Here is a 19,906-nt window from a genome sequence, read left to right as displayed (position 1 = left end):
CCGCAACCTTCCAACATCCCCGTTGACCGTACCTGGTATCAACTGGTGCACCGTTACTCGAGCGCCCGAGATGCTCGTTTCGAAAAGCATTAGCTGGTTGCAGGTTTTCTTGATTTAATAACTCCGAGTGGTCTATGCAGTGCAAGCGCCGCTTCTGCTGCTGGGAATATCTCGCATTCGCATCGCTATGAAATGAATTAACACGCCAGGCACGTCTTGCAAGCAATTTGCTGCATTTGTGCGCACTGCTGAGGTACAGTCACCTCCCGTCTCCTCGAGCTCACCCTCATCCTGGACGAGATTCGCCAATCAGCGTTAGCTCCGGATCGAAAACTCCAGCCCAAATGACCGCCAAAGCAGCCAACTTGTGCTCGGCATCCCGTTCGTCAAGAGCGGTCAAGGTCGGCCACAGACTCTCGTCGGGAACGGCACATGAACGGCAATAAAGTCGACTCAACTTCGGTTGCGTGTCACCGAGTGAGTTGGCACGTTTTTTCGTTTTTGATAATAAATTTAAAACGCAAATCCGGTGACGCGATGGAGAGTTCGGACTAGTGTCGTCAAGGCTTAACTTGTCGGGAACTTGACGTAGTGACTGTACCTGCCTAAGGCCAGGAGGAGAAAGATATTCGCCAAAGTATGTTGCGTGCCTCGCAAATGAATTCACCGCTCGGTATATCATTATCTTCTATTTTATTACACCGCCATTATTATAGCTCCCGTTATTATACGTCAAAGCTAGCCTGCAGTGCAGTCTGCAGTGTGTATATCCTGGTGAAACTCGGCGTGATCTTTCGTCGACTCGCTTTTGACTTCTACACTGTATCCACCGACGGCGCAATTTTCGTTTCTTTCAGTTTGAAAATGATCTCGAATGTCACGGTCTGGATTTTTCTCATAAGCAAACTGTAAAAAATGACACTTTATCGTATACTTCAAAACGCGCGATGGCAGCTGGAAAATAAAGACGCGTCAACTTAAACGGATGAAAATAATCCTTTAAGCCTTTGGAGAAAGCAGGTCCTTGACTTTGTGTAAAGCGGGACTTTTCGGTTTAGCCAAGTGTTGGAATCGGAGGAAGAATTCCACCCTCATGGATCACGTGCTCCAAGCCGGCGCCCTTAAAGCAGACCAATCGGAATACCCGCTAGGTGTTGATTCCAGGTAAAACCGGGGAAAACGGAAACTGCAAGGAGGAAGCGGCGATGGTTACCGGACTTTAACGATCTTGACCTGGATAAAAGCACGCAATGCTTTTCGAGCTTTGTTTAGTTTGGCGGCTGGCGCCACGGCGCGGAGGGACATTTGGGTACGTGACCGAGCATACACCTTGATGTGTCGTCAAATAAACATGTTTGCCCGCATTAATCTGTAAACGTGGTCCACACCTCGGACCCGGCATATTATACTGGACGTTCTACGTATAAACCTTACGCCCCCGTTCTGTTTACCGAGTGTCCATCCAGATATAGCTCGGCGTGTATCCGCTCGACTAGTTTCCTTTCGATCCATACACCATCGATTCGCTTTTCGGTCGTACCCAACCCAGTCTACAACGCTGTTGACGCAGGTCCGCTAATCGATCCTTAGCACGGACCCGATTATATCCCCCACCCTTAATACGCTGCCCTGATCGTTTGCGGATAGCTGCAGGTTCCCTGGATCAATTATTCAGGACGCGAATCGCTTACCCCAACAATATTGTTGAAAAATTAATTCTTGTGTCAAACGAACGATTAAACCTAAGCGTTACGCGTGTGATAATATCGTACGATTACTACAAGCTCAGTCCAATCGATTTTGTCGGCCTGGAAATGTTGAAATTTTTTTATCGCACGATGTACAAACTACTCTACAAATGCTCCGTTGGTTCAAATTAATTCGGTAAAACTGTGGTGTCTCGATACTGGATCGAGCGTCCGGACATGTACCGAATCGTTTAAATTAATTATTAAATTTCGATCTTGTCATTGATATACGTCGTTTCCGTTACCACGAAACTGCTCACCACACATTGCTATCCCAGCGCGAGCAACCACCATCTTATCAATAAATTGAATTTCCAAAGCGAAGAATGCGGTTCGGTTAGCATCGAAAGCATCGGAGTAAATCCGGCTTGAGGAACATCTGCATCCAGGGTATTAAGCTTGATCGCGTTTGGCGCAATGTATAATCGTTTTTTACGAAAGCGCACCACGTCCTCGGAGGCGAAGGGACCCGAGGACCGGTCGAGGTTCTCTCCCGGACGGCAAGTAAGACGCGGTTAATAAAGCAGAAGCAGTTGAACGTCCCCGCAGGCTGTCTGCACTTACGCCGAGGTCCGTATCTCCGGCTCCTGCTGCAATGCAGCCTTGCTCGAGGATTCGAGCAGCTCGGACTGTGGCTACCAGTGATACGCGTTCGTTCGTTGTGTGCGGCAGCCTCGGAGAAGCTCTTGATAGAAGTACTCTGAGATTGGATCGCCGCAACCAGCAACGCGGTGCTACTGCATTCCGCTCTTAGCGGTCAGGTGCATATCTCCATCTATATGCACTCTTGCAGGTTACTCCGACACACGTGCATCGCGTATTACGGGCACCGACTTCTCGTGCTCCTCGAGTTCATCTCTCTCCGCGTCACGCCCGACTCGCTGCATCGACGATCAAAGATTTCCCGACGTAATTTTATCAGGGAAAATTTCCCAAGCATTTATGCACCCGGGGCTTGCTGCAGCAGTGCGATGTGAATTCGACGGTGATGACGACGTTTTGACGAGGGTTGCGGAAACGAATTTAAACGCTTTGAGCAAGGAATTTGTATACGAGTCGGCAATTATGCAAGTTTAATTATACACGCTTTTAGAGGGAGAATTAAAACGCTGCACTGAAACTCACGAGAGTTCGGGGCAATATCAAAGTTTGCAAGTTTGCACCGAATGGAAGGGAAGTGGAGAGGAAAAAAAACAAAGAAAAAAAAACAAAAATGCAATTTGAAATTATTACTCTCGCGACGCGACGCTGTGTGTACACGTAACTTACCGGGGTAATTAGGCCGCGCTAACTGCACTAATTTTACTTTTCATCAAACTAAAACCCACATCGCACTGTACGTATTGTATAATTACCTATTCACATAACTCTCTCTGGTTTTACGGCAAGTAACTACAGTTTCCCCAGTTTCTCAAGCACCGCTGCAGTAGTTACTTATATTATATGCATGTAGCCACATGACGTGCACCGCGCTCCTCTGCTCGATATCCGTTGCTGGGTTGAGGGTGGGCGGGTAGGGGAGTTGAGGGGGTTGAATCAGAAATCGTATTAAGCAATGCAAATGCGCCAGAGATACGCGCGCATGTGCAACTCGCGGTACATGCACTCTGGTTTCGTTACATCAGGTGAACCCGAGCACGTTACGTTTCATGCAAACATGAATATCATATTCCGCTACATGCGAAATATCTGTTCTCCCCCATGGCCCGGATACATACGGACGGTAAGAGAGGGTATGCGACAAGTTTTCACGTGAAAACGCCATGCGAATTGTACGCGCTTCCATACACTGCAATGCGTAATTCCTTCGCGCCAATGAGAGTTTTTATACTTTGTTGATATTTGTTTGGCGGTAACGAACAAACGATAAATCAACTCAACGTTGAATTATTTATCAAATTTCTCTTTTTGTTTCAGGTAAGTTCCGCCACATCTCAGGTACGTCGGTGCTCAGTCAGCCGTCATTTCTGACGAACATTGTACGCTTGCATAAAACATATTCAGAGGTCTACACAAACGTGAGTTTTTTTATCTTAAGATTGAAAGGCTCTAGTGGCGACAGCGATATATGCGTACGAACGATCGTGTCCAGGTATTGTACTTTTTTTCGGTTGTCAGTGACCGGTTAATACTGTCGAATAAAATCGACGGTTAATTTTATAAATTTAAACCCTAGCAGCGAAAACTGATTTTATTTGACGAGCGGAATTAATTTCAGTTGACTTTTGACAGGCGCCGTCTCATTGCAGTTTACTCTAGATGTGGATCTGATTGAAAGAGCGTGTGATACGTCAAAACGGTGTTACGCGTATCGGCGAAGCTTTTTTCAGGCCGTATCATTCAACCGATTCGAAACAGCCCGATCCTTCGATGGCGTCCCTATCAACTCGCATAATACGAACCTACGGCGCTTCTCATCAACGGGAATAAAACCAGGTCACGTGAAAAGTTCTACCGTGCATTCGTACATCCATGCACAAACATCCGCGAGCATGTCGCGTTAGAGCCAGGTTTTCTCCTCAAAGTTGTTTGTCTTTTTTTGAGTTTCTTTTTCTTTCGCAGCGGTACCGGTTATACCAGAGAACCACGTTGGTTCCGCCGGCAGGTGTATCCTCGTGAATGTGTGCGTCTGTACAGCATTCGAAGAGCCGCGTCGGTCCCGACATCCCGATGTATTCACTAGCGCTGGATATCCGGTTCTACGAAGTTCGAATTCGTAGGTTTATACTTGTGGCTGTTTCCACTCGGGTGAGAAAAGCTCTGGAGTCTAGACTCGGAACGAGCTCGAGGCGGTAGGAATCTCTCGGGCTAAAGGTGATGCGGTCCGATCGAAGATCCGAGATCCTGCTAGATCCAATTCCGCGAGTTGCGTGCCGTTCCTTTGGCTCAAAGTTCACTTTAATCGTGATTTGACTAACTCTCGGGTCTCCTGCAGGAGTTCTCTTCCGCTTTGATTTCGCTTCACGCCTTTGACGTCGCGACAGCTCGTCGTTCCGACATCCGCACAGCTCTTCTCATACCTTTCGCTTCACTCGTTAAGAAGTTTTCAAGGCGCTATCCGTTTTCTCTACTTCTTGAAGCTCCGGTTGTAGTAGGCAAGGGGAACTCGCCCTCCCATCGCCCTGACATCGTTTATACTGTTCAAAGCTTCCGTTTCCCTCTTCTTTACAACCGTTGTTATTGTTCCCCTCGGCGTTTCTAGTTAACTCCCGAGAAATACGTAATGTTTGAGACGTCAGCAATTCTGTAATTATGGTAGGAAAAAATTACTTCTTCCTAATCACAAACGGCAGTGCAATTATGAGAAACTTTACTTCCTCGATTTGAATGACGTATTATTGCACAGTTCTTGGGTTACTTTGAAAATCTTGTTTTCCTCATAGTAGGTAGCGCTCGATGTCGTTTGAATCTTCTCCTGAGCTTTCTTGCAAATTTTAATCCTTCATTACGAATCGCAGATAACTAGAACCTTACTTTGAACTCATCCGAGTAAGTTATTCCTCAGTTTTCAAACGAAAAAATTTCCCCACTATTGTTCCATAAAACTTTCTTTTCTGCAATTAAAAGTACGCGAAAATATACATAGTTGATTAAAATTGCACAAAGGCGACATCTTCCTCCAAGCAAACCGTCCGATTTTGTTGCGCAAATTCACTTTTCCATCGCGATCAACGTCATCGCGCAAAAATCCCGATCACGATAATTTTGAAATTCCGATTATCAGCCAGGCTGGAACTGTTCGCGCCCTCATTTTCGCCTCTTCAAACCTGACTCCAGTCGCGAACAAGACCGCCGTGCAAATGTTTGATTAGAAAATTATCGGCATCCAGAGCGAGCGTTACATTTGAACCGGCACAGCGGTACCTTTATGCAAATTCGTTTGTTCCCACAAGTGAGGTAATTAGTGTATAACAATATGCCTTTGTGTGTAGGTTAGGCGGTGAGTCGCGAGGTGGTACATAAGCCTCGCTCTCCGATGTATCGATAGTTATCGCGACCGTGATCGATAGCCCGCTGAGCGATATATCGCCACGGTTGCAAATTGTAGGTGTCGGCTGTTCGTGTATGGAACCTCGGCTCGTACATCCCGGTGCAAAATTTCACACCCGTCGAGTCACTCGGTCGGGATTAATCGGCGATCTCCTTCCGAGCGGCGGCAAAAACGCGGTCAGCGACGGGCGATTTCACCCCCCACGGATTCCACGCACCCTGCATCGGGCAACCCGGAAGTGGAATCGCCCCGTTGTTTGCCGATTTTTTGCCGGATTGTACCCGCTGTTTACCACCGAGGCACCGTATCGCAGGCCAATTACCATCGCCTACCTGCTACCTCTCTCGTATACCCGCGGATAAACCTAAGTGCACGGCACGTACGCCGCGGACCTCCAGTTACAGTACTTAGCCCGATTGCCCGGAGTAACATCGCGGCTTGGATATACTGCGGGACTGCGAACTGAGCAAACAAAGATTTTCAATCGGTTAGACTTCTTGTTATACGGGAGAGGTGGCGGAAGAATGATGATCAAAAAGTAGAGAGGTCGCGGTATCGATGCTTGAAAAAACCGGAAATGCGGAAAGTCGAAATAAAGAAGAGTCGAAGTGTAGAATTGTATAAGATTAGAGAGTCAAAATATTGAATGTTTCGGCTTGCGGTATTCCTATTCATTCCGACGGTTCTGTATTTTAGATTTTCTACCGGTACTAGGTAATTTGACTTACTTACATCTTTGCTTTTACATACTCTGTCTTTCTGTGGTTTCTAATTCTAAGAATTAGATATTCCAGTCTTCTATTTTGTGGGACCGGGTAGAGGTGAGAATGTAAAAAGATTAAGAAATCTAAGAGATACAATGTGGAATTTCAAAACGTACAAGCCCAAAGTGTAGAAAAGTCAAAATGTATAAAGGTACGAAGCTACAAAAATAATTCGAGGATAAAAAAGTGTGCAAATTCTAACGATTCCTTTTTCGCTTGGTTATGTTCTTATTCATTCTGACGATTTTTCACTTTGGCTTTCTGTCCTTCGACCTTTCCGCGTTTCGACTTTTCTATACCACGACTTTCTATATTTTCAAATTCTACACAGTGAATTTTCGCGACTTCTAAAATTCCCTATTTTCACTTCAACCCTGGACATTCAGCTCCTTCCCACCCTCCACCTGCTGAGAACGCGGAGGGTTTGCTGGAAATAATCGGGAAGTTAGTCCGAGGCGACTGTCCCCTGGTCTGGACTTCCGAGCACGTCGATGACGGCCATGAATCTTTCATCGCGGGGTGCGGATCCTTCGGCGATAAGAAGCCCGTGGATAACCACGTTTGCGGGGGAATTGTCGCAATGTGCAGGAGGCGGTAAAACTCGAGGATCGTATTATCTCTCGAAAGCAGTAACGTTGTTCTCCGCACTGCGCAGGCTTCGTCTTCCGGTAATGTGAAATTTGACGCGCACGAGTGGACGGTGTTCTCATCATGAGATAAGAAGAACCGTCTTCATTTCTTGAAATTATACCTCGTCTTCGACCGTGGAGAAACCACGCGGCTAAAAACTTAATCAATACCGATCCTGCGATCGCGGCTGGAGAGCCTGGAATCCGACTTTCCTTCTTCGAAATATTCGAAACGACAAAAACTCACCTCTCTGATTGTTAATCGTGCGCGAAAAAGAACAGAGCCCAGACCTCTTCGCAAGTACTTCGCACCTTTTGCAGCAACGGACTTGAATTGACTTTCACTCGAACAATTAATTCTTCAAATCGGCAGGAAACGATCGAAAGAAATTTTCCCCGCTTATTACACAAGGCTCGCCAATCGCAGAGTCCGCGAACTTTTCGAATACCCCAACATCTTGTCTTGAGAGACGTTTCATCGGCACGCTATCAGTGCCCATGAATTGGGAATACTTTGAATGCTTGCTGATAAATTCTTGGAAAACAATTTCTCCGTTTTTCTCCCGTTTCGCCAAAATCCTATTTCGCAGGATTCCGACTCACGTCCCCGTAATTTCCATTGAAATTAGTAACGCAGACCGGGGATGAATTGGGTTTAATATCATCCGGAGACAGAGTGTACGGAGCATTATACACCGGTACCAATTTTGCACCGTACCGTTTCTGCGTCTCATACTCTGATCCTTGGGGAACCTAAGAAGACGGCGGGAACATCTTGAGCCTTGTCTCGCGCCTTGTGGAGAAACATTTGAGACTGGTAATATTATGTACAAGGCAGTAGAGCAACGGAGAGGATGAGAAGAGTGATAGTTAATAAACCTTAGTTATACCTACGTAACGGAGAGCCGCTCAGCCGGCTAATCTCTTTTATCCACATTCATTATGCAGTGGCTCTCATGTGTCTCCAGCCAGCGCCGAGCTGGATTTTCACATTTTATCTGGTAAAAAAGTCGCCTCAGCGTAGTCGAACGATTATTCGTTGATTTTCCTGATCGCCGTGGATACGACAAGCCTTTACAAAAAGAAGTCTGGAAGACGTGCAAAGTCGGGAATATCGAAGAGCCTGCGATTCCACCTTCGGAATGAGAATTTCCTTTTTTCTGACCTCCCCGATAGCAAAAAAAAAATCCTCCAAGTATTCACGTGCTGTTAAACTAAACGAATTTTTCAAGACATACTGAAAGAAGTACGCGAATTCTAAAGACTTTCCCTCGATTAAATGTTTCCACCGTTTTTCGGCCCAATCATGTAACACGGCAAGAGAATCTCGCTCACGTTTTACCCGTTATCCGAACGGCGAAGCGATCGGTACAACTCTTGGAAACTTTTTCTTCGAGCCAGAATTTTTCAGGGATTTCATCAGCTTGGACACAAAGCCAGAGATTTTACAGAGATTGAAATTTTTTTCGTCGAATATCAGTGCGGCCCATTTCTCTGCTGAGTCTTCTGCGCACTGTCGGCTTGCTCTTATATCGTAGGTAAAAGAGTGGGGATTGATTTAAAAATTTGGATGTCTGAGTGAAAGTCTGAAACCCACTGCGGGCGCAGCGAGCAAATCGACGAACGAGAAGGTAACAAGTGTTCGGGGTCGAGGCAACCCTTCGACCCACTCCATCCGCCCTTGGCTTCACACCTCCCCCTCAACTCCCGACGCTCCTCACCCCCGACAGACCGAAACTCATTTATTCACCGAAGTCAACGGGCCAACGAGCAATTCCGACCGTTTTCACCTCTAAGAAATCTCCCAGACTTTAATTAATAATCTATATTTAAAACATTTCTATACCTTGGCTCGCCCGGTCGAACCACCCTGTGCCTTCGTTCTTCGAACCGAATCAATAATCAATCTGAAAACAGTATCATTCGATCCACTGTACGAACAAACGTATGCAAATCGAAACTTCAAATCGCGTTACAGACTGCAAAAGGCTTTCTCCCCGTCTCACCTGTCTCATCCAACTACCCGTGAGTAAAAACCGGTTCATCATCCCGAGCCAATCAGCAAGAGCGTAGAGGAGGGTGGAGGAGTTTCGGCCGAGAGATCAAGGCATTAAAAAGCGAAGCCTTTCATCTTCGGCAGGCATGAATCGAAGCTGCATCTTCAGGGTGTACCTGGGAGGAGAGATGAGTCGGGGAAAAGATCAAACAGTTGAACATGCACTTTGCAGATTGTTCGAGGTTATCGAAGAACCGACGAAGGCGCACCCGCAGTCTGTACCTACTGTTGGAAACGAGAGCAGCCTCTGCAACCGGGCGTTAAGTCTCTACGTACAGCAGCGTAGATCCGTAGCAATAAAAAGATATCTCATAGCAGGTGCACCGATATCCATAGAGAATATTAGCTACTTTGCCCCGTTATCGGAACGCCGCGTGCCGCCTGTTCGACTGACTGTTTCTATACAGAAACGATTATGGTACCGCAGCGATGCTGGTAAAAAATTTTTTCATTTTCACAAAGTCGTCCGCAGTATTAGACTGGGTTTTACTCGGAGACACGAGTGTCAATTTTCATTACGAACGGAATTAGGATACCGATAATGATAATGGTAATAAAGTTTTCGAATTCTTTCGGAAAGTTATCTCGGGAAATTACCCGCGGGATACTAACTCCGAAATAGAATGGGACAGGGGAGCGGTGAATTCTGTACAAAGTTGTCTCGACTGTATTCGACGGCTGTACGGTCCAATTAACAATTGAATTATGTTATATGGACCCGAGGAGAGTGTCGCGTTCCATAGAGCGAGCGGCGTGGCGTTTATTTGACGAGGCCCACCACGCGTGCATAAATTTCAAGTGGAACAAAAATAAACAGCGCATATGTACGCGGTGCGCCGAGTCGGGTTTTGAAAAGAAATTAATAAGATCTCTGACCCCGCGGGAATTTATCATGTGGTCATAAAAAATATATGAACCTTAAGTGTTCTCTCTTTCTTTCGTTTTTGTTTCATCTTCTACTTCAGGGAGGTGGGGAGGACACCCGGGTTGAGAATTTTTGGTCGCCAAACCCGCAGCGCGGTGACCACGTTCAAATATAATTAATGTCACACGACGGTCTGATAGATAGCCGCCAAGAGCCTGAACAAGAGAATAGCCTCCAGCCGACGCTTCGTCGGTCTATCTATTCTACCCTGCGTGAGAGGATGAGATCCGATTTGACTAATAACTTATGTACCGTCCACCAGCACTGCGCCATGTTCCTGTGGGAGAATCACACGCTGATTTTGTTCTACACGTATATCAAACCGCGCGGACGGTACGTCGGGCAATCCGAAACACCGATTCCTGCCAACGGAGAAGAGAACACACTTGACGTGTCAATTGGACCATTATCCGAGGTCTCTATTCCCCATTCGGTATTGTAATTATTCAGTTGGCCGGTATTTTTCCCTCCGACTCCTCACCCCGAAATCTAGCTGCATCGTACGCGTGCAGTTTGTGCAGTAATCGTTTGATCAACTGTCGACTTGGATTTCAAAGCAGCCTGAAGTATCGTCTGGTAATTATACGATGCATCGTGCGCAGGCGGTAATACCTGCCGCTAGATGGGCAGGGAGCTTAGATTTTTCCAGTTTACAACACGAACGCACGTGTGGTACAGTCAACCGGTGTGTACGTGCCTGGGTAAGGGCAAAGCATATAAAGGCCGCGTTTAAGATCGGTTTAACAATAAATAAACCGTGTTATCGGGCATCGAACCATGCGTTGAGCATTAATCGGCCTGTCGAGAAGCGTCGATTAAAAGGCCATAAAGATAGATAAAGCCGGGAGATAGCGGCCGGGAGATAATCGCCTCGATCGCTCGTGCGTTTCGTTGCCTTACGTTTCTTACCTGAAGCACTGGATACCTTCCTACGTGTGCCCCTCATCCCTGGGCATGCTTGTGCGTCGAGCGAACATACGTCAATTGTGTGAACCAAGTGGATGGCATGCCTTCGACAACCTTGCGTGCGCGGTGCAGGGGACTAGAATGTACCCGCACCGACGGTGTCTTGAGAGAGCGAAGTGGGTAACCTTACGCCTGCACCTTTACACGAAATTAAATACTTCCTGTTCGGGATTTGCTTTTTATACGAAGAGGGCTTCACGCCCGATTCCTGAGAGATGCTTCGCTCCGCTCTCGGTCAGGGCTATCGCGTTACTTTCAAAGTTGTGTTATACGAGATAGAAAGCGGAGCGGGATGACGATATATGCGTACCCAGCATTCTTCTCAAGAATAAATCTGTCCGAGAACCATATTCACGTCGTAAAATCACCCACCAATCTATCTCGGGATCGTTGTACGAAGTCACGTGAAATCCATTCGTATCGTCAAGTCAAATCGAATTCGATAATATCGAGCCACTCGAAATTGTACAAGGTCATCCAAAGTCACTGGAGCACCTGGTCCGGATAGTAATAATTCGAATAACGTGAAACGGTAACGGAACACTCAAGGTATTCAGTCCATCTCCAACAATGGTCACCTGCAGTGTACACGTGACGTTGAATCTGCAAGCTACGGGAACGAGATCGGGTTACGTTGGGTGTATTAGACGGTGGATCGGTGTGGAGTGGAATTTGAGTAACGAGTTAATGCAATGGAGGAAGGGGGGCAGGCAGAGTGGCTAAGCGGTTTAAACCACCTGGGCATTACAATTCAATTTAACCTCCCGCAATTCCCTCAGCAGCAGCTATAGGAGGAACGTGCAGGCTTGCTGCAAAACAATATCCACCGCATATTGTTCATCTCGTGTCCATTTCTCCGGGAACTCAATATGCTATGCAGACGATATCTCTGAGGCTCATTGTTGCAACGACGGGGGGGAAGTAAACTGCATCGTCCGAACGGTGGTGACGCATTGTTGGATTATAATATAATCCCAGAGCAGAGTTGGCTTTGACTTGTGCCCGGTCCTTGGTTCGCAATCGCAAAGCGACGCCGTTTCTCATCGAGCTTGTCCCCGTCTGCGGAGCAATTGATTGCTCAATTGATACTCGCGGTATTGTCAAGGAAGAGAAGAGATACCGTCGAAGACAGTGCAGGTGAAACTTTTCTTCCGTGGATTGAAACTTAGTCATTTCTAAGGTGCGCGTACCTGTAATATAGCTGGACAGAAGCGGGGTTTAAAGTTGATCACATTGTCGCGCTACCGCTCGTGGTGAGAATCGTCGAGCGAAACTTGCCTCGTTATAATTTATAATAATCCGTGCAATATACACGCGACTTATTGTGCATCCTAGTTCATTAGCTGTGGGAATTGCATTGAATACCAAAGAGTTTTAACAATTCCTACGAAGTGAAGTTGGCGGCAGTAATTGTATGCGCTCTACCGCTTATATGTTATAAGTGAGATATAACAATGGTCCAGAAACCCGTCACATCGTCGTTGCTGTTCCTGCACTCCAATCCGCACTTTGGATTGCCGGTTCTTACGCCTGCGTAATTTATTATAAACAACCACCGGGAACAATTGATAGATCACTTCGCTGTACCTACTTGTTATAAGCGAACATACGGACACCAGAGCCGAGCAATAGTTATTCCTAGCTCCTTAGCACCGAAAAAAATAAAAAAACTTCCATTGAACACGTACGGTGACAAGTCAGTTTGAAAAGTTGCACCGGTTTGACGCCACGTACGTTCTCTATACCCATTGTACCGTGTATTCAGCTCGTTATAAGTTTGAATTTTTAACCGATACACATACGCCGTTGAATCGTCGATGTATCATCCAGTCTGTCCAACTTTTCTCCACCAGATCCGAGAAAATTGTTTGACCTGGAGAGCTGTCATCCGGCAGATCATTTTCTCTTTCTTACCCAAGTGTTACCCGAATCCGAGTAAAACATCAATTGCGTTGATACGGTGGACTTTCAGTTTCTTGAAAGCAATAAGTTTGGCAAGAAATTTCATCCTTATAATTTGTCTCAAGTTTTCATTCCGTTTCTTCAATTCGTACCCTCGATTCGGCGCGTGCTGGAGACTTTGTTGTCCGTTTGATCAAAGTAATGTTTCCCTGAATTTGAGGGTTGAAACGTACCGCGCCCGTTTGTTCGCTGGAACAGAGAGAGGAGAAATTAAAATTTCAAGTGCACCGAGAAGGGGATCCGGCGTTTTTATTCACCAGCGTCCGGTGTACGGGCAGTTCGTGAGGCGGGGGCATTCCAATTTAAATATAAAATTACGTTTGCACTTGTCGAGCATTGGTAGGTATAATGAAGCGAGTCAGGGAACAAGCTTGCAGGCTTATTATACGTACGTACGCGTACATGTGAACGTGCGTGCACACACGGTGTATTACACGTTATTAAATACACAGGGCTGCAGTTATAATGCGCGAGGTCCGCGAGCAGGCGTGCCTGAAACGGTCCAATCCAGCTTCTCGCTAATCTCCATCCACGCATTGTGGCCACGTACCAATTATTATTCAAGTCTAAAACGTCCTCGCGATACAGACGCGTGACGTGTGCCGCGATTTACGCCAAACGGTGTACACCCTCAATTGAATTAATGCAAAACCTCACCGAGCATCCCGCGTCTGTAATGTACTATTTACGGTACCGGTAATTATATCTAGCCACGATGAACGTAGGCGCGAGGAATACCGCAGAGTATTTATGCCCCCCTTGCCGTATCCGTTTAAGAACTTATTATCCGGCGTACAGTCTTGGACAAAAGATTCCCCCAACAATACAAAAATTGTTAAAGAAAAGCTCAAAAGCTCCGGCGGTTGAAGTGAGGCAAATTTAATTCAACCTACATTGTGCATGTTTGAGGATAGGGAAGGACGATTTGGAACTCCCAGATTTCAATCGGCAATGCCCGATTATCAATTGAACAACGATACCTAGTTAATTTCATGATTTTTCCAACAAAAAAAAAACCTTCTTGTTGTCATCTTCGAATCGAGTTAGTAAGAACTAAATTTCTGCATTGTAATTGAGGATTTTTCAACGACTGTTTTTTTCCACGTTTGAGAAAACTTGCGTAAATAAATTTTATACCGGATTGTACGCCTGGCATACGAAGCTCAGCGAGCTTCTCCCCGGAATACCTACACGATAACGCGTGGAAGCAAATTCGCGATGTTGTAAGACGCGCGAATCCCGTTCGGAACCCGTCGCGTCGCGTACGTCTTTCGTCTCTCGTTTGGCGAAAAACACAGCATCCTCGCTAAATTCCCCGTCCCAAGCTTTCCCATAATTCTCTCGCGGTCCCGCAGAGCGGCTTGTCTCTGTCAGTCGTACAAGCTTTCGCTCGCTAGTTTCCTCGGGTCGCCTTCGCCTGACTTCGCCTCACCCAGCGTATAAGTTTCGAACGAACCGTGCTATTTCACCGAGAGCAAACACGCGAGAACCCCCCGCCTCGCTTCTCGACGAGACGAGTGAATCACGACCGAGTTTGCAGAACTTTTGGTCCGTCGATGACACCCGCAAAAATCGGCTTTCGCTCTTACTACGTGCCTAATTACAGAGAATCGACCGGCGACATCTGCGAGTCCCTCTCTCTCCTTTTCCCTCTTCCTCTCTTTCTCTCCCTCTCCTTCTGACTGCCGATGTGCAGATTTATCGCCGGTAAAACGATAACTGCTCCGACTCCATCCTTGCGGCGAGTTGAACCGAGGCGGAAAATTTTTACCCTCTTCGGAAGTTTCTTCAAATTTACGATTCGTTTCTTACCTGCACGGCTCTCCGCGTACGCTAAACGTCACTGCTAAAAAACTTTTATCTGTTACTCGCGAGCTGCGCTACGGTAAATATTGGTTTATGTACTCGCTGGCAGTGCGGAATTGCATTTCGCTGAAACCGAACGCGTTGTATTGAGGAAAGAAGAAACGAGCCTGTCGCGGCCGCTAAAGATCGCTTACTTTTTCCCTCGTGCAGACCTCGTCACGTTCTCCATTCGCGAAAGGCGCGAATACGAAATGGCCGATATACGTACGTGTCTCTGGTCCAGTTTGCGGGAATATATAAGGATGCTGGGAAGGAAACGGCGAGATGAGGGCCGCGGTGCTTCGCAAATATGTACATACGTAAATGTGAAGGCGCGATGCTCCGGCCTGCAGAAGCGCGACTCCGGTTCACCAGCTGAAAAACATCGAGAAGGTGTAACTCGAGAATGATACATGTTTAGAATGTCTCCGACGGTTATGTCATGGTAATAATAACCGACTTCTGACGTATCTATGTTTAATTTTAACCGCGGGTTTAACCCCACGCCCGTCATCCGAGGCATGAGAAATGGTCCGTTTCGAATTCGACTTCACGTTCATTCGTTCGTCCGTTCCTAGAAACATACGAGATTGCTAATTCATGAAGATCCCCTGATGGAGCGGGGAAATTCGTGAGAAGATGTCTTCTCGGCGATATTTTTACCCCGCTCTTGCATCTCGATGAACACTTCTCCAATAAAATTTCCCACCAGTGTGGGAACATCAAAGTGCATATTTCGATAATTAATTGTCGAGTTTTCGCGCAATCTCAACGTTTCAAATTCTGTAGATCAATCGAAAACGAACGTCCGACTGTGTGATCTATTTTTCGTTCAACAAGACGCCGAGAACTATGATCGAACACATTTTGATGATACTGGTCTCCAAAGATGCAGTTTATCTAACTTATAATTCGTAACGAATTACAGTTATTGCTCTTCTACAGCAGGTGAAATTCGTTGAACGAACCTCTCGAACTACAGAAAAAGAATAAGGTGTAATATGAAATTGAATTGAATTGGTTGTTCTATGCCGTCTTACCACATGGAACCTCCATCTGTGACACGAAGTCACGTGCGGGGCTCCCGAGCCGTGAACCGGAAGTCATCGCTTCGCTCGTCGCGTAAATTATGTGACAAGCATCAGCTGCGAGGCGCATGGTTACAGATGTTGCCAAAAATATACGTATAATATGTATACAAGGCAGTTTGCATTCAAAAAAAATCTCGATTCCGACTTATGATCTGATACAGAGTTATATTTTAGTAAGATGAGGCCACAGATTTATTCCTTTTATCGAACGTGGGCGCGGCTGCTTGGTTATATCGAGTTTCGTATATTAAATTTAAGATCGAGAACGAGTCACTCCGGGACTCGTTTTTACAACGATTTATCAACTAACGATCCCGAGAACCTTTTGCTCTACATTCGCATACCACACACGACGAACGTATGTTACTAATTCCACGAAGAAATTGGACTAGCATCACGCTGAGCTAAGTCTGCTGTTCGCAGAATCTCGCTTATTGCTCTTTCCCTCTCTACCTGTTTCTTTTTTCACTCTTTCTCTCTCACTCTCTTCATTGCACGATATCCGTTTAACAAGTTGACGCAATCGCATGAGACATGTAATTTCTTTATCCTCTCGTGCATGGCGTCATGCATTACAATCCACTTCGCATCTTCTTTCTGTTGGTAGCTGATTGTCCGTCTCCAAAGTGCAGAAACACTCGTTGATAATTAGGTCAGAGAGCTTCCACCACTGGTCAAAGTAATTAACATTCGTTTGGTATTATACACCGATTTTAATAATTCAAACAAACGTTAAATATTTGTGAATATATACCGTGCCCTGCAGGCCTTGTCTCAGTTTGAGGTACGCTCGATACATCTTGTGCATTCTCCTCTGTAAAAATTAATATCGATACTTTGATGCGCATGGTTTGAAACTGCAGCGTAAATTCTGCAACGATATTGTATCAGAACCGCTTATAATGTCCAGCATCGCATAGTCGAACAATGTTTCTTCGGACAACCAATTCGCGATTTAAGCTCGCTTAAACCCCGCCGAAGATTACGTTGTAATAACTAGGTGTTGGAGCTGGCGATGAGAAGCGGGAGGAAGGCTGCTGTTAATTCAATTTAGTACAAATGGAATTTCCAACGTATACGTGTAGACAAAAAAAACAAGGAACAAGCGGGAAACTTGGGGTGCGGGCGTGCTGCAGGTTAACGTTGGGAAATGAAAACTGCCTCGACTCATTCGCTCGGAAAGGTCTTTTCGAGTTTTAGATTCATACCGCGATGAATGCGGTGTAGGCACGGAGTTCACGGATAATCCTTACAACGCCGGAACATGAGTGGCAGGTCTTTCTGGCCTCCTCTCGGTGTTTTTTCCCCGGGGTTTGTTAGTCTTCTTCCGCTGCATGCGCCTTCCATTTCACACAGCAATTTATAAATACCCCGGATCCTTGTATAAATTTTCCTCCCGCAATTCGCCCGGCTGACAATTGCTCGTTTCTACTTTACATTTCGCGTAATACATACAGGCTCCGAAATCCCGGGACGTCAACCCCTTCCACTATTCTGAAACAAATTTCGCTGAGACCGCCGGGTCGAAAGTTGCGATCAACGGCCTATCCATTGTCCAAATTGCTAACGCCATTAAATCTTCTTAATCGTGATACACGGTGCCCTGTTGCACTCCCCTTTCCATTACACTCTCGACGTTGGCTCGCGGCGAATCGAACGGACTCTGCAACCTTTCCGAGACCCTCGAAGCTCCCGGTTCACGACTCTTCCTTGATCCCCGTGTTCCGATTCGCTTGAGCCTCCGTAACGGCCCGGGAGTCGGGATCAATTTTCATTCCAACATTCCAGGATCCTCAAGGATGTTTCCGGGCAAGAAGAAGAGGGTGCAGCGTGTACTTTGCTGAAGGGATCGATGCGGAAATTCCGGCTCTCCGGTACTCGGAGCTTATCATAAATATTGGCGAATTCGAAAAATGCAGAGTTTCCGATCGGCTCGAACACCCCGCGGCAAACGGAACGCCAACGCGACTCTGTAGCCAAGCCGAGTTAAGAATTCACGACGTCCTGGGTCAGCTTCTGCTTGACTCTTGGAGTCGGGAACCCGGAGTCGAGACCATTTTTGCAGTCGGGCCCCTCATTCGCGTCTTATTACCAAGAATTCAAACACGACGGGAGTTAACCGACCCGACGAGTCGAATACCGTGCGAAGGCAGAAAAGGGACCCCAAAAAGAGGGTCAAGTACAAAGAAAATTCCCGGGCTGCATGTCGCATGGAAGTCCGGCATGCAGTGCGGATTCATCCCTCGGTCCAAGATGGACCCTTTAAAAGCGCATTATTCGGGCTCGCTTCAGCGGCGGATCTTATCGGAGACGAAAGCATTCCTCGGCAGGATCAGAGCGGGTAAATTACCGAGTTGGTTTAGGATTGGGTTTGAATAACGGATGACCTCTTGCCAGGAGAGACGGGAATTCCCTCGCATGCAGCGGAGTATCTGGATTTATTTCCACACGTCTCTTAATCCTCCGGAACTGAAGGTAAGACATCCTGCTGCACTCTCGGCTAAAAGTGCGGGTGGGTCGCGGATGCGCGTCCTGGCTTCGTGGACCTTGGACAAAGCATTCCTAGACTCTACAAACGCCCAGATTAGATAACCGAATGACCAACGGTGCCACACGCGACGTTTCGAGTAAAGTCCCCGCAACTCGACTCCGTCGTCGCTTCAGCGCCACGGAATTGAGTTAATGGCACTTCAGGTGTTCGATGTGCCGTATCTTCGTGTCCCGATAGTCGAATCGCCTCCGTAGAGTGAAACGAAACTTCGGTCTCCAGACGGATTCTCGGTAACTTCCTACCCTCGGGGCATCGAAACGCGACGCCAGAAGTTGGCGGGAAAAAAGTTTCGGAGAGTCGCGTCTTGCTGCCTAATTTTCGCGGACGGGTATCTGAATCTTTCGCGATCATTTCTCCGGGTCAATCCCGGCCGTTTCCGTCCGAGGAACCTTTTGTGAGACGTGTGGAGACGGCGACAATGCGACGAATCACGGGGACATCTTGTTCGTCGTTCGTCCTCAAGGGGAAGCGGAAATTATTCCGGTCGAATGACTGGCAGGAAATTGAGTCCCACCGGCCGTTGGAAACGCAGCACCCACCACCTTCTGCAGCTTCAGAAATTCCTACCGTGCTGAAATTAGTTCGTTAACCCTCGGAGAACGGGAGAGAAAGAGAAGAGGAGAGTGAGAGAGAGAGAGAGAGGTGAAAGAAGGAAACTGTGCGCAACCGAAAGGATCTCGACTTTCACGAATCTCGTTCTTAATTTACGAAATACCATGGGACCGAAAATAAGCCGGCTGCTTTCACGATCATCGACTCGCTCACGTTACTCCCCGCGTTGCGGGGCTGCACGGTTGGTTAGTTAATGGAGCATTAAGCTGGCAATAATTAACCGAACCATAAAGCGCAATATCTTTATGGGATATCCGTTGGCTTATTAATATCTATAGGATGATATCGGGGCTCGCAGGGCCCTCGAAAACCTCAGAAGAGACCGACGGACCGCCGACGCGGCGCGGCGTAATGTAATAATATTAAATTGAGCCAAGACATGCGAGGGAGGTGTATTAAGATTATGAATCCATTAGTAGATGGCTAGATCCGTCGCTACGTGGCCGTGCGAGCATGTAAAAAATATTTCTTACCTTCGGCCGCGGTGTTGAGGAGAAGAACGAAGACTACGGTATCCAATCGCACCGGTGAAAACGATATCCTGCTTCGCGACGCAGGCGTGGGCGAAGCCGCAGGATCAAGGACTCGCGGGATGAACGGGCGAAACGGGGACCCGGAGAGAGACCCGGATAATTAAATTCGTGTAATCAATTAGCATCGCCTTTCGGTCGCGGTGGGTGCGGAAGCGAGTCTCCGAGCTCATTAGAGCGACGACGCACGCTTAATTTCAACCGGCGTATCACTCTCGCCGACCTTTTATCCCGCT

General features: G+C 47.0%; 1 protein-coding gene across 5 annotated transcripts in view; it reads left to right on the top strand.

The window, feature by feature from the left end:
- LOC124184620 (protein slit) overlaps positions 1-19,906 on the top strand; it is a 199,949-nt gene that overhangs the window by 156,531 nt on the left and 23,512 nt on the right. The gene's annotated exons all lie outside the window — the stretch shown is intronic.

The sequence above is a fragment of the Neodiprion fabricii genome, chromosome 6 (genome assembly GCF_021155785.1).
Source record: "Neodiprion fabricii isolate iyNeoFabr1 chromosome 6, iyNeoFabr1.1, whole genome shotgun sequence".
NCBI lineage: Eukaryota > Metazoa > Arthropoda > Insecta > Hymenoptera > Diprionidae > Neodiprion > Neodiprion fabricii.
The sequence above is the reverse complement of the archived record's forward strand: the minus strand, read 5'-3'. Positions and strand labels throughout refer to the sequence as shown.